Source organism: Strongylocentrotus purpuratus, unplaced genomic scaffold (genome assembly GCF_000002235.5).
Source record: "Strongylocentrotus purpuratus isolate Spur 01 unplaced genomic scaffold, Spur_5.0 spur5_contig_849, whole genome shotgun sequence".
NCBI classification, from domain to species: domain Eukaryota; kingdom Metazoa; phylum Echinodermata; class Echinoidea; order Camarodonta; family Strongylocentrotidae; genus Strongylocentrotus; species Strongylocentrotus purpuratus.
The window spans coordinates 47,957-61,423 of NW_022145556.1; the positions used below are offsets into that span (position 1 = coordinate 47,957).

The 13,467-nt window shown below is 37.4% G+C and overlaps 1 pseudogene; it reads left to right on the top strand.

Moving 5' to 3' along the window:
- Positions 1 to 9,150: 9,150 nt before the first annotated feature.
- On the top strand, positions 9,151 to 11,243 carry LOC115918177 (annotated as a pseudogene).
- The last annotated feature ends 2,224 nt before the right edge of the window (positions 11,244 to 13,467 follow it).

Consider the following 13,467-nt stretch of genomic DNA (forward strand, 5'->3'; position numbering starts at 1 on the left):
TTCCCTTTATGTTCATTGATTAATGTAACTTATGAAATGTCTTGTATCAAAGAACGTGTTTTATATTGCTTATCTTGATAATTTCTTGTTATGTGAATTTCTTGCTATGTGAAATTATGAGGAAGGAAATAAAATATCATTTAAAACAAAAAAAATCTACACTTTAAACCTTCCTCTACGGTTATTTTGATTATACACTGTTACATGCAAGAATTTGTTTTCTCTTTTTTTTATATGTTCATTGATTGATGTAACTCATGAAATGTCTTGTATCAAAGATTTTGTTTTATATTGCTTAATTTCATAATTTCTTGTTATGTGAATTTCTTGTTATGTGAAATTATGAGGAAGGAAATAAAATATCATTTAAAACAAAAAAATACTTTAAAGTCCAGGAGTATGTAATTGTTCAAGACGATCTTTTCTCTCAAAGGATTCACTGTAACCACAAAATTAAGTTCATGGATAAATTGGAACTCTAACAATCTACGGGAAGCTAACACCCCTCCCCCCGCCCCCCCCCCCCCCCCCCCCCCCCCCCCCCCCCCCCCCCGTGCTCGTAGATATAGGCCGATTTATTTTCTTGCTTTTTTACACTACAATATATTGTGGCACAATAAGGAGCAAAGCAGCAAGAATTGTACTTTTCAGTTGTTCAGGCAACTTGTTCTACAAAAAAGCGGCTGCATATGGCAAAGGCCTTTTCCTGTATGACTTTGTCATGGTTCGTGGAACACAAAGCAGAGACTTGTAACTGGAACGTAGTACTCTATCTGGTTTATATGGAGTTAGCCATTCGTTAAGATAAATAGGAGCTAGTTGATGTAAACATTGTTAGGTTAATAGAAAAACTTTAAACTGGATTCGAGACTTGATGGGTAGCCAATGTAGATCTCTTATTAGACTGGAGTATTTATTGATTCATATTCTTTGTGCATGTAACAAGTTGCGCTGGAGAATTTTGAACGAGTTGTAGTCTTTGAATTCGAGAAGAAGGGAGACCAGAAAGCAAACCATTACAGAAACCAAAATAGCACATTACAAAAGCATGAAATAATTGTTCAGTGGTTGATCTGTCTAATAAACTTGGAATTTTACCTATTTTGTGTAATACGATTGATGAGACAAAATTTTCAAATGTGAACTTATCATCAAAAATAAAAACCTACATTTCTGAATGATTTAGTTGCATAAACTAGAGTGCCATTCATGCTCTAATACATTTTAACCTTCATACTTAAGAGGGGCGCATAATCCTTAAAAAGAAAATCCAACCTTGATAGCAAACTACTGAAGATGAAAGCAGAAAATTATCAATAATTCATTGCATTTTTGCACGGGTCCCCTACAGGCAATATTCCTCAGTAGGGCCATGCGTTATGGCTCAAGGCATGGCCACACAGAGGATTTTTTTGATCTGTCGGGGATCGGGGCAAGATGCAATGAATTTTAATTTATTGCATTTTCTTTGTTTTTTTGTATTTGTAGGGGCTGCCCTGTACCCTAGCCCCCGCTGCGTACAGTCATGATTTGGTGGCTAAGCAATGGCTTCGTTACTGTGAGGCCCCATGATCAAAACCGTGTCGATGTGCTATATTAGTGCCATTTTGTGGGGCATTAATCCTCATTACTGTCAGTTATGAGTTAAGGACGTAGGTCCCCTAGTTGATTAGCATAGTAGCACACACATGCTTTAGCAGTCACGCAAAGCAAATTATTATTCAATACAATCTGAGAATGTGTACTTTTTAGATCTATTAGGAATAAATCATTGCCAAAATCATTCCATAAATTAGGGTAAAAATAATTATTCCACCATTATGACCAACTATGTATATATGTTCAAAATTCAGAAAATGATTGTATTCTGAGCACAAAATATTGATGTTGATTTCATTGATTTCAGTAACAGCCTATTTTATACTTAATATATACTTAATAGGAACAAACGCATAAGAGTAATCCAAATACTTACATATTGAATGCAGCGAGGATTAATGAAATAAATCAATGTAACTCCAAAAATGCTGTAGATGACTCTTCTTGATGAAGGTGTAAGGACAAGTGAATTACATTTCAAATCACGAATACATACCGTTGTCCCACACCGAAAATAAATAAGTGAAACATGAAAATGTGTGGAGGGGAGCGTTTTGCCTTTTCGACAAGTTGATCAAGCGTGACGTCGGTTTACCATGTTATGTCAATGAACTACTGCTAATACAAATGTGCAGCGAAGTTAACTACATTACAACTAGTCTAGCTTTTAACCCGTTTTGATATTTATAGTACAACACATATTGATGTACTTTTTTCCAGTTAATGTTTGTGTTCCAACACACGCCCTGTTTCATAAAGCTTGATATCAATCATGAATGCTCAAGTTCTATAACAAATTTGCTCTTATTTATAAAATGCAAAATGTTGAGTAGATTGTAAGAACTATTTTACTTTAATATTGATAACAAGTTTTATGAAACGTTTTTCCAAATAAACATATGCTGTGTAATATTATAATCGATCCATAAATTTAAATCCAATCTATCATTGCGCATAGGAAGAGATACTACGAGAATAGATATTTTTTGGATAACATTAATTTATCAAGGAAATTAGCAGTTTGTATATTATTTTTTAATTCTGGTATTTGATTTTCATGGGAAAAGAACGGAGTTTACCTATAACCGTGGATGAATTTAACGCAGTTTCAAAGAAGATGAATTGGAGGAAAACAATTGGCCTTTATGAAAAATAATTTCCCCTGCCTCTGCATTTTGTTCGGCTTTTCATAGGACTCGATTAAGAGAAGAACAAAATCCTGATTTTACTTCACTCACCCAAAAAAAAAGAGGAAAACTTTTTTTCTGCAGATAAATACACAACGCATTTCTATAAATGGGTCTGTGAGTGAGAAATACTCTGTGTGTGTGTGTGTGTGTGTGTGTGTGTGTGTGATTGTCAAGTCGACGTGATTGTTCGTTCTATGTTCATTGGTCGGACGGCCTTTAGTAAAAACCCTCGGAAAAGTTTAGTGGGTTTACAGTGAAATAGTATTTCGGGGGAAGAAAGAAAATCGCAGTACAAAATTTAAAACCAGTTCGTCTACTACCCGATTAGTCTATTCCCATATGGTCTACACGCAGCCGTTCCACTTTCCACATGGTTTATCAACCATTCAGTCTACTTATCATTTGGTCTAATGACAATATAGGCTAATAGCTTTTGGTCTAATTTCCATTTGGTCTTATCTCCAATGGTTTATGAAAATATGTTATTATATCTAGTTTACCGTGATTATTAAGACACTTTTAAATGATTCATGAAAATAATGTTCATATAATATATCTATCATTCTTGGGAACCTACAAAAAAAAAGCTATGCTTTCCAGTAGGCTCCTGTTTCATTTCATGATTTTGAACTTAATACTTTGTCAACTATGTTTTTTGTGTGCAAACAATAATATGAAATGGAATAAATTCGAATCAATCAATCAATCAATCAATCAAGTCTACTAAACCCAATTGTTCTATTGCCCATTTAGTCTAATTTCCAGTCCGTCTAATTCCCAATTTGTCTAATGCCCTTTATTTTCTTCTAACCTTAAGACACAATCATCTGATGATTATTATTTATGATTGAATGATTATTAGACCGTATGGATAGTAGACGGGCTGGGTGTAAACCAAATGGAGATAGACCAATTGGGTAGTGGACGAACTGGTTGTAGACCAAATGGGGATAGACCAATTGGATAGTAGACGGGCTGGGTGTAGACCAAATGGAGATAGACCAATTGGGTGGTAGACGGACTGGGTTTGGACCAAATGGAGATAGACCAATTGGGTAGTAGACGAGCTGGGTGTAGACCAAATGGAGATAGACCAATTGGGTAGTAGACGGGCTGGGTGTAGACCAAATGGAGATAGACCAATTGGGTGGTAGACGGACTGGGTTTGGACCAAATGGAGATAGACCAATTGGGTAGTAGACGAGCTGGGTGTAGACCAAATGGAGATAGACCAATTGGGTAGTAGACGGGCTGGGTGTAGACCAAATGGAGATAGACCAATTGGGTAGTAGACGGGCTGGGTGTAGACCAAATGGAGATAGACCAATTGGGAAGTAGACGGACTGGGTGTAGACCAAATGGAGATAGACCAATTGGGTAGTAGACGGACTGGGTGTAGACCAAATGGAGATAGACCAATTGGGTAGTAGACGGACTGGGTGTAGACCAAATGGAGATAGACCAATTGGGTAGTAGACGGGCTGGGTGTAGACCAAACGGCAATAAACCCTACAAACTATAGCTACAAACTTACTTCGAAGCTGAGTCACGTCTTTCGGATGGTGACGTTAAAGGTCGGTCCCCAGATGTAAATAGTTATATCTGATTGATACACGTCTGTAAAAACCGAGTTACAAACACACACACGATAATTTAAAATAATTCTCATGGATCAACGAAAATAAGATAAAAGAAAGTTCTCAGCATTCATAATTATATGGAATCTCCACAATAAGGTTCAGATACGGGCAAATGTTAATGAGGTGTAGAAAAGTGCCATGGACTCAATTTTCACATTACATTATTAGGCCTACATAGTATTTTACATCTTTTGCAGGGGTGTTGGCAATGAAAACCTGCAACCTTTCATAATTTTATCAGCATATTTATAATCTTCAGACCGATCTTGGCAAATCTTGATTTTTTTTTACTTTGTTCATTCATTTGTTTATTTCTAATTTGCTTGTTGGAAAACTTGTGACCTTTATATCCAGCAAATTTGAAAATCTACCGATCAATTTTACACTTGTTGGCAAATTAGGTCCGACATACCCATTCCGAATACTATTACCTGACTTGCCTGTGCTTAAGAATTTGTATTGAATTTTATATTTGTTATATTATCTTTATTAGAAAACTTCATTCACATGGTACATTTGTATTTTGTTTGAAAACTTGTAACCATTGTTTTTTTTGTAATTCATTTTTATCCATTCCACTTATGGTTATTTAGTATGTATGGTGTATGACCAGTTTTAAATCTTTTTTTAGTTTTCATTTTAAGATTTGCCCTTTCTTTCACTGCCTATCTGAAATTATAAAATCGTATGTATCAAGTGTTCTGCCTTATAACAACAAGAACAACGACGAGAACAACAACAAGAACAAAAACTACAAGGAAAAAACTAAAAGGATATCTGGTTCAAACCGGTCCAAAGGGTTTTCCCCTGATGTGACGACAAGTATACACCCATTTGATATAGAAATCGCTATGATTGGACATGACAGATATGACGAATCATCTTTTGGGCCAATCATCGTCTTACAACACCGGCATGTATGCAAATTAATGCCGGTGTGACAGCTATCTCGAGCTAGTGGTACATTGTACTTGTACATACCTAAAGCGCGCTAGCATGTCAAGATAGCTCATTTCAACTCAACGCCGCACTTTGATTAGAGTGGGAAAGAGAAAAAGGCCGTGTATAATATATATACTTTCTGTCTTTCTACTTCATGGAGAATTTTTTGTTGTTGTACATGTCACGAAAGATTTCTTGTTCTTGTAGTGCAGTTTCGCGTGGTGGGAGATAATGTTTTTCGTTAATTTTGACCATATTCGGTAGGCAGTGGAGACCTGGAATCTATACTTTGTGAAGATCTATTGACCTAAACCTAAATCCAAGTTGACTGTTAGTGTTATGGATTTGGATTGCCATGGAGTTTTTGATAAAGACTTCTCACTTGTAACATGATAAAAAGGTAAGTATATCATTTCATTTTAAATATCTTAGAGGAAGTTTTGTCATTCAATGAAAGAACACAGTAATAAATTAAATGGTTATCATATATATTTCAAATTTAGTACGCGCAATGGCACAAATCCACGATAATATGCCTTTATTTTAAAGTGAACGGTTGTTAAAGATTGATGAAAAAACTGCGTAATTTTGTAGGAAATGTAACTTATTATATTCCATCTACTGTACTAACCCGCTGGTATGCAGAAAATCCTGAAAAAACTAAAACCAGAAAGACAATTATGATTTTCTTTGAGTTTGAAGGCGTTAAGTTAACCCCCTTTAACAGTACATTTTCACAACCGTTTTCCTTGAAAATATGACATAAAACAGGCGTTTAAAAATCTTTCAACATCGAATTGTTTGGAATGGTATATAGAGCCAACTCATTTCTCTGTGACGATTTACATTCACCTAAAATTCAATATAATTATAATAATATGGTTGGGAGAATTTAGGAATCGATCAGATCAATTTTTCCCATTTTTATTATCAATAATGGTCACTATATTCACTCATACTCTAGCATTTAAGTCACTACCTTAGCACCATTTTCTCTCATCTGGGGGCGGGAGGGAGGGGGGAGGGTATTTATGGTAACAATATTTGAGAGGAATGTGTACTAGGGCAAATAGAGTACACTCAGTACAGTTACATGTGCATGTATATTAAAGTGAATCAGAAGGGAGAGAGGGGGTTTAAGGAAGAGAAAATAGTAAGAAAACAAATTTGAATACATGTAACTATGAATTCTCTGTGAGGATTGAACCAATTTACTATATTCAATATGTTTCTTGTCGTTGTAATTACAGAGTTAATAGAGACCTGAAACGAAATACAGTCTCATCAAAATATGTTCATAGTGTCGCTGCCGAAAATGTCTTTAAAGCAAGAGTAGGGTACAAACTAGGTCCTATAAATTACTTACAAAATAATGTTAGTTGAAATGGAAAAACTGTGAAATATGAGAATAACAATATAAAATCTCTGTCATGTGATTAAATAAACACAATTTGTTGATGTCATGGGACAGGTTCGAATCCTGTGAGATTCCGGTCAAACCGATCACTAAGAATCTTCTTTGGTGTCCATACATCATCATTATTGTATTTTATCCAATCATTATAATTCATTTATCTTCTAAATCTCGTGTCAATCGTAGTACGGTGACATCTACATCAATGTCACTAAACCTTTCATGTTTTATCCTGGCAGCTGTACCATGGAAACCTTTAAAAAACGCTCAATATATGTATCTCTTCAATTTGGAAAAAGAACTATATTGATTTATAAGTAAAATTACTATTGGCTGAACAGTCGAAATTATTCTTGAGCTAAACAGTGCGAGTCCCCGAAAGAAGAAGAAAGCGAACCCCGAAAAGAAACGATTTGTGATTTGTGAACGAACTATGCGCTTTTAGTAAACAAATTATACTTTGATTAATCCATACCCGCTTCGCCGAGCAACATCAATTTTGTATTTTGTATCACATTGCATGTGTACATGACAAAGACAAATGTAAGCTTTAAAAGATTATTATCCAAGATTTCAACCGTGTGATTATGTTCATTTAAATAAACGGTTACAAATAATAGAAACGATTACAGATTTCCTGGATGACATGGGTGTACATCTTCATATTTCCCCCAAACCAATAATCCGCGAGCAATAAAACCGAGTGGCCCTTTTGTGACTGAAAAGGATGCCTTATAAGAGGAAAATTGCATTTTTACCTCGGCTAATTTTCGGAATTATTGGCCCACTAGACCACACCTCTCCCCCTTTACCACAAAGTAATTTGTTTGTTTGTTTTGTTTGTTTGATTTTATTTCCGCATTTTTCAACATATGATAGTAAAAAGTAATTAACATAATGATAGTACATATATTATGCATAATTTTAAAAAAAATAAAAAAAACATATATCATAATCATATCATAATTGAATTTACCCAATTATTCTGATTCTGGACGAAATATCACACAACTGCTTTTTTATGCTTTTGAAAAAATTGCACAGAACAAACGCAAAGATCACTGTTCATAATAAAATCACATAGCAAACCAGTTTAAACGTGAGTGCAACGTATGCCCTTCTTACCCTACTTATCATCAATATCTCAATTATACTTTATTTCATGGACGTTTTTTATTCGAATTAACCGCGTCAAATTTGAAAGAACGCCACTTAAAACGCGTTATCTTTGTCAAACATGCTTACAGTAATTATATTTGACTGAGACCCCTGGAATATATACATTTCTACTAATTCTCATCTGTGGAAACTGTCTTTTAAAAAAAAAAATCGTGATAATCATTTTTCTATTTCAACAACATGACGCATACGTAAAGTGTTCCACTCGGTTTCAGATCTTATTAATATATTTATTAAGTTTCATGTCAGTAGGGTAGTTCCATTCAAGCCAAAAAATGAATTTAATGGCCTGCTTTCCAAGGAAGCCCTGCATTATACAGGTATAAAATAACATCACATTTAATACAGATGGCAGCTGGACACACCCCGTCCGTCATTATTTGTGTTATGTGCTTGCCTAACATAGCAACTTGAGCTCTATAGTGTGTGCTCCACATGACCGAACTAAATATCGATGATTCTTAGTTAACGAGGACGCCCTCGGATGATGGCAAATCATCTACGCTTCGAAATAATTTTCTTGTAGCGATGTAGTACTAGATGGGAACAAACATATTTACATGTACATAGCAGAAAGAGAGAGAGAGAGAGAGAGAGAGAGGGTGAGAGAGAGAGAGAGAGGAGAGAGAGAGAAAGAGAGGGAGAGAGAGAGAGAGAGAGAGGAGGGAGAGAGAGAGAGAGAGAGTGGGAGGGAGAGAGAGAGAGAGAGAGAGGGGGGGAGGGAGATAGAAAGAGAGTCGATGTATATTATATCTCAGTCCATTGCGAATGGTGTTTCTATTGCTCTATTGCTAGCTTGGCCATTTATGCTGAAGCACATAAGCTGCTAGAATACACACGATAATTCTATTGTCGTGTGATTTATAGCCGTTTTATTTCATTTCTCTGATGTTGACACAATCGATTTTTTTTTTTACAAGTGAGATTGATCAGGACGGCACAAGGGGGCGCTCTTTAACATGATCCAGCGTTCTAGAATGAGTCTGTTGTTTTGCGCAATAGACCGTGTTCTACTGTTATATTAGGTTCTCTTAAGCAAGACCCTTGCTTTACCATAAATACGATGAAATTGTTTAAACTTTTAAACTTATTTGCAACAGTTACTTGAATTCAATTGAAAATATGTTACCAATTTATCAGGGCAAGATTCTCATATCCTTTCTCTTGACAATGATTGTCTAGTTCTGGGAGGTGATCTCTGATGAACACGGCATCGATCCGACCGGTTTTTATCAAGATGACTCTGATCTCCAGCTCGAACGTATCACGTCTACTACAATGAGGCGGCAGGAGGACAATACCCCCCAAGAGCGGTTCTTCTCGACCTTGAGCAAGGCACTATGAACTCGGTCTATTCTGGGCCATTTAGTCAGATCTTTAGACCAGACAACTTCATCTTCGGCCAGAGCGGAGCAGGGAACAACTGGGCCAAAGGACACTACACAGAAGGCACTGAACTCATCCATTCTGTGATGGACGTTGTACAAAAGGAGGCCGAGGGATGTGACTGTATTCAGGTAGGTTTAACAAAACTTGTCTCATTGTTTCGATCATAGTAATACATCCTTCACGAAGCATTCAAAAAACAACCTTCACTATAATTATAAAGAATGAAAATTTTATTTTGATGCCTGCGTTGTGCAGTTGACTCTGAAAGTTTTTTAGAGCAACGCTTGTAATCATGTGTCCGTATATTCCGAATTGCTATTATGACTTTGTAGACTAGCGACTGAATTAACAACAGTTCATCTGTTCGTTACAGATACCAGAATCCTTATTTAATATCTTGATTTGAATAAATTTGCCTGGCTTATGTTTTCTCATTCATTCATTTTTAAATGATTCATTCAATATTCAATATTGGCCATTACCGGGGGTAGTGGTTCTCTGGCTTTTGTAATTATTATTTAGATGCTGCATATCTGTTATAGTACTAACAATATGCTCCAAAGCTTTTGATGAATATCCTTTCTTTTGAATTAATAGACATTGAAAGATATTAATAGAAAGAAGCCACGAAATAAATTCAATATTTGAAATTGTTGCATTCAAGTTATCGTTTCCCCTTGCTGTATATTTCCATTTCCGATTCAATTATCATTTTAAGAATAGGTCACTCGGCACCGTATGACTAACAGCCTGGCCTAAACATGCATGACCATATATTAAATGTGTCTATGTCCACAGGGGTTCCAGCTTACGCATTCTTTGGGAGGTGGAACTGGCTCTGGTATGGGAACCGTGCTGATCGAAAAGATCCATGAGGAATACCCTGATCGGATCATGACGACCTTCAGCGTTTTCCCTTCGCCAAAGGATTCAGACACCGTCGTCGAACCTTACAATTCCACCCTGTCCTTCACTCAACTAGTCGATTACGTCAATCAGACGTTCTGCATCGACAACGAAGCACTCTACGATATCTGCTTCTGAACCCTGAAGCTTACGACTCCGACCTATGGTGACCTGAATCATCTTGTGTCTGCAACCATGAGTGACGTCACAACTTGTCTCGTGTTTCCTGGCCAGCTGAACGCAGATCTTCGTAAGCGGGCTGTCAACATGGTTCCATATCCCCGTCTCCATTTCTTCATGCCTGGCTTTGCTCCTCTCACTAGCCGTGGTAGTCAGCAGTATTGTGCCCTCACTGTTCCTGAACTCACTCAACAGATTTTCGATGCCAAGAACATGGTGACTGCATGCGATCCTCGCCACGGTCGCTACCTCACAGTTGCCGCAATCTTCCGTGGTCGTATTTCCATGAAGGAGGTTGACGAACAGATGCTCAACGTACAAAACAAGAACAGCAGCTACTTCGTTGAATGGATCCCAGATAATGTCAAAACTGCTTTCTGTGACATCCCTCCCCGAGGTCTCAAAATGGCTGCCACCTTCATCGGCAACAGCACCGCCATCCAGGATCTCTTTAAACGAATCTCTGAGCAGTTTCCGCCATGTTCAGACGAAAGGCCTTCCTTCATTGGTACACTGGTGGGGGTATGGGCGAGATGGAGTTCACTGAAGCTGAGAGCAACATGAACGACTTGGTGTCCGGGTACCAGCAGTACCAGGACGCAACTGTCGATCAGGAGGATTTCGATGAGGAAGAGGAAGAAGAACAACAGTCAGATGCCTCGTAAATCTCTGTGAAGTCGCTTAACTTGATTCTTAACTGGGAACGATTGATAGGAACATCCTACTTGTAGATCTTGTCAGCAAGTGTTGATTAAAAAAAAGGATTTCTCAAATGATATGCGCTCATCCTATCCCTTTTTTCTGTCCCACCCCCTCTCTCTCTCTCTCTCTCTCTCTCTCTCCCCCTCTCTCTCTCTCTCTCTCTTTCTCTCTCTCTCTTTCTCTCTCAAGTTATGTCACTCTATGTCTGTTTCTGTATGTGTCTCTCTCTTTCTCATCGTCCCTCTCAGACAGATCTCCCTTTCTCTCCCCTATTCTCTGTTTCACCTTCCTTCATTTTTCTACGCACGATGTGAGTTTTTCTTTTTAGCCACCCAAAGTAGTTCTACTAAGTTCTTTTAATCTGCCCTCTGTACTTGTTCTGCTCCCCTCCTTCCCACCGTTAATTCCTCTTCCTTTTCTCTCATTTGACTGTTTCCTTCCTCTGCCACTTTGTGTATTTATCTTTCTCTCGTTCTCATTGTTCAATTTTGATTAAAGTTCTCAAGGTATCTGCAGAAATCTGCAGTTTCTTTTTGTTCTTTGAGGTCAGGGTCTAAAAGCCATTATGCACCATCTGCAATTAAAGCTGAGAGATTTCAATTATTTAATTTATTTTAGCAATGAAATAATGTGGGTCATTATCAATCAATTACAGTTTTGTATTCATTGATTTTATTTATCAAAACTCCAATCCTTTTTTTAAATATTTTACATAACATAGTTTATACAAAACTGCAACATAATTACAACAAAACTTTGTTATCATTTGATATACAAACATGATTACAACACAATTCCATTGTTCATTATTTCCCAATGTATAGGACGAAAATATATCACAATCACATAGAAAGATATAACCGCACCACACAGTTATTTCAACCCCAAAACTAAAACAAAACAATATTTTTTTCAGAAAAAGACTGAATATTTTTTTTATAAATTTAACAAATAATGAGTTTCATAATTCTCAACATATATTTATACAGAATTGGAATTTTGAGTTTTCTTTTATTAAAACACGACTTAGAATTATCCAAATCTCCCCCTCCCTTCTACTTGTGTGGATAGGGAACGCATTCTGGTACAGGTTTCTTTACAATGTCGAAATGACTTAAGTTGTTGACTTCGTTCCACCTCTACGTCGCTCTCCCTTAATATCTTTATTAATCGATTTGTGAAATATTTGACAGTGAATGAAAGTATACATAATTGACATAATAAACATGATGAAGAAAAGGATGAACATTCAATAAATCAGGTATGGAATAAAGTTCGATAAATATATACATGTATGCTTGCTTATAAAGACTACGAATAAGAATAAATGACATTGTGACAGTACAGAAGAGTGGAAATGAGACGGACAAATATAAAACAGAGACGGAGAGAGAGAAGGAGAGATGGGAGAGATGAGGGAAAAGAGATGTAGGTAAATTTATGGACAATATCCATTTAATTTTCGATAAAAAGTAAGATCATTTGGGCCTTATAATACATCATCGGGTATCTCAAATTTAATTTTGTTTCTTGACTTTGGGAGGGGGAACCCACCCCTAGTGTATGCATTTCCCATCAATGTTTATATAGGTAGGGACGTTCGAGCAAACTCACGCTAAAAATTAGCACATTGATTTGTCTGCGTTACACGTGACCTCAAAAACCGTATCCGGACACCTACCCCTGGACATCAATCCCCCGGATAACGACCCCCAGTCAACTACCCCCTAGGACAACTATCCCCTAGGGCAACCACCCTCTCGGACGACTACCCATCGGAACAACTACCACCAGACAGCTACCCCCGGACAACTACCCCCTAGAATAGTTGTCCGGGGGTAGTTGTTCTAGAGGACGGTTGTCGAAAGGGGTAATAAGTTGTCTGGGGCTAGTCGCCCGGGTGGTAATTGTCCGGGCGGTAGTTGTCCCTTGGAGTAGTCGTCCTAGAGGGTGGTTGCCCTAGGGGGTAGTTGTCTTGGGCTAGTTGACCGGGTGGTAGTTGTCCGGGCAGTTGCAGTCACCGGGGGTAGTCGTCCTAGATAGTGGTTGCCCTAGAGGGTAGTTGACTGGGTGTGGTTATCCGGGAATAGGTGTCCTAGAACCCATCCACAACACTTTATTTTACAAATCTGAAGTCCCGTCAGGTATGTCCACCTCCCAATATCCACAACGTTTTGAATCAATGATGCCACTGTTTGTTGGCGAATTTCGGTCGGACTTATCCAGCATTTATACATTTTAAAGCTTAGAGTAACAAATAAACATAATGAAACTATCCATTAACACAGCGGAAAAGATCTTGTTAGTGTGTGTGGGGGGGGGGGGG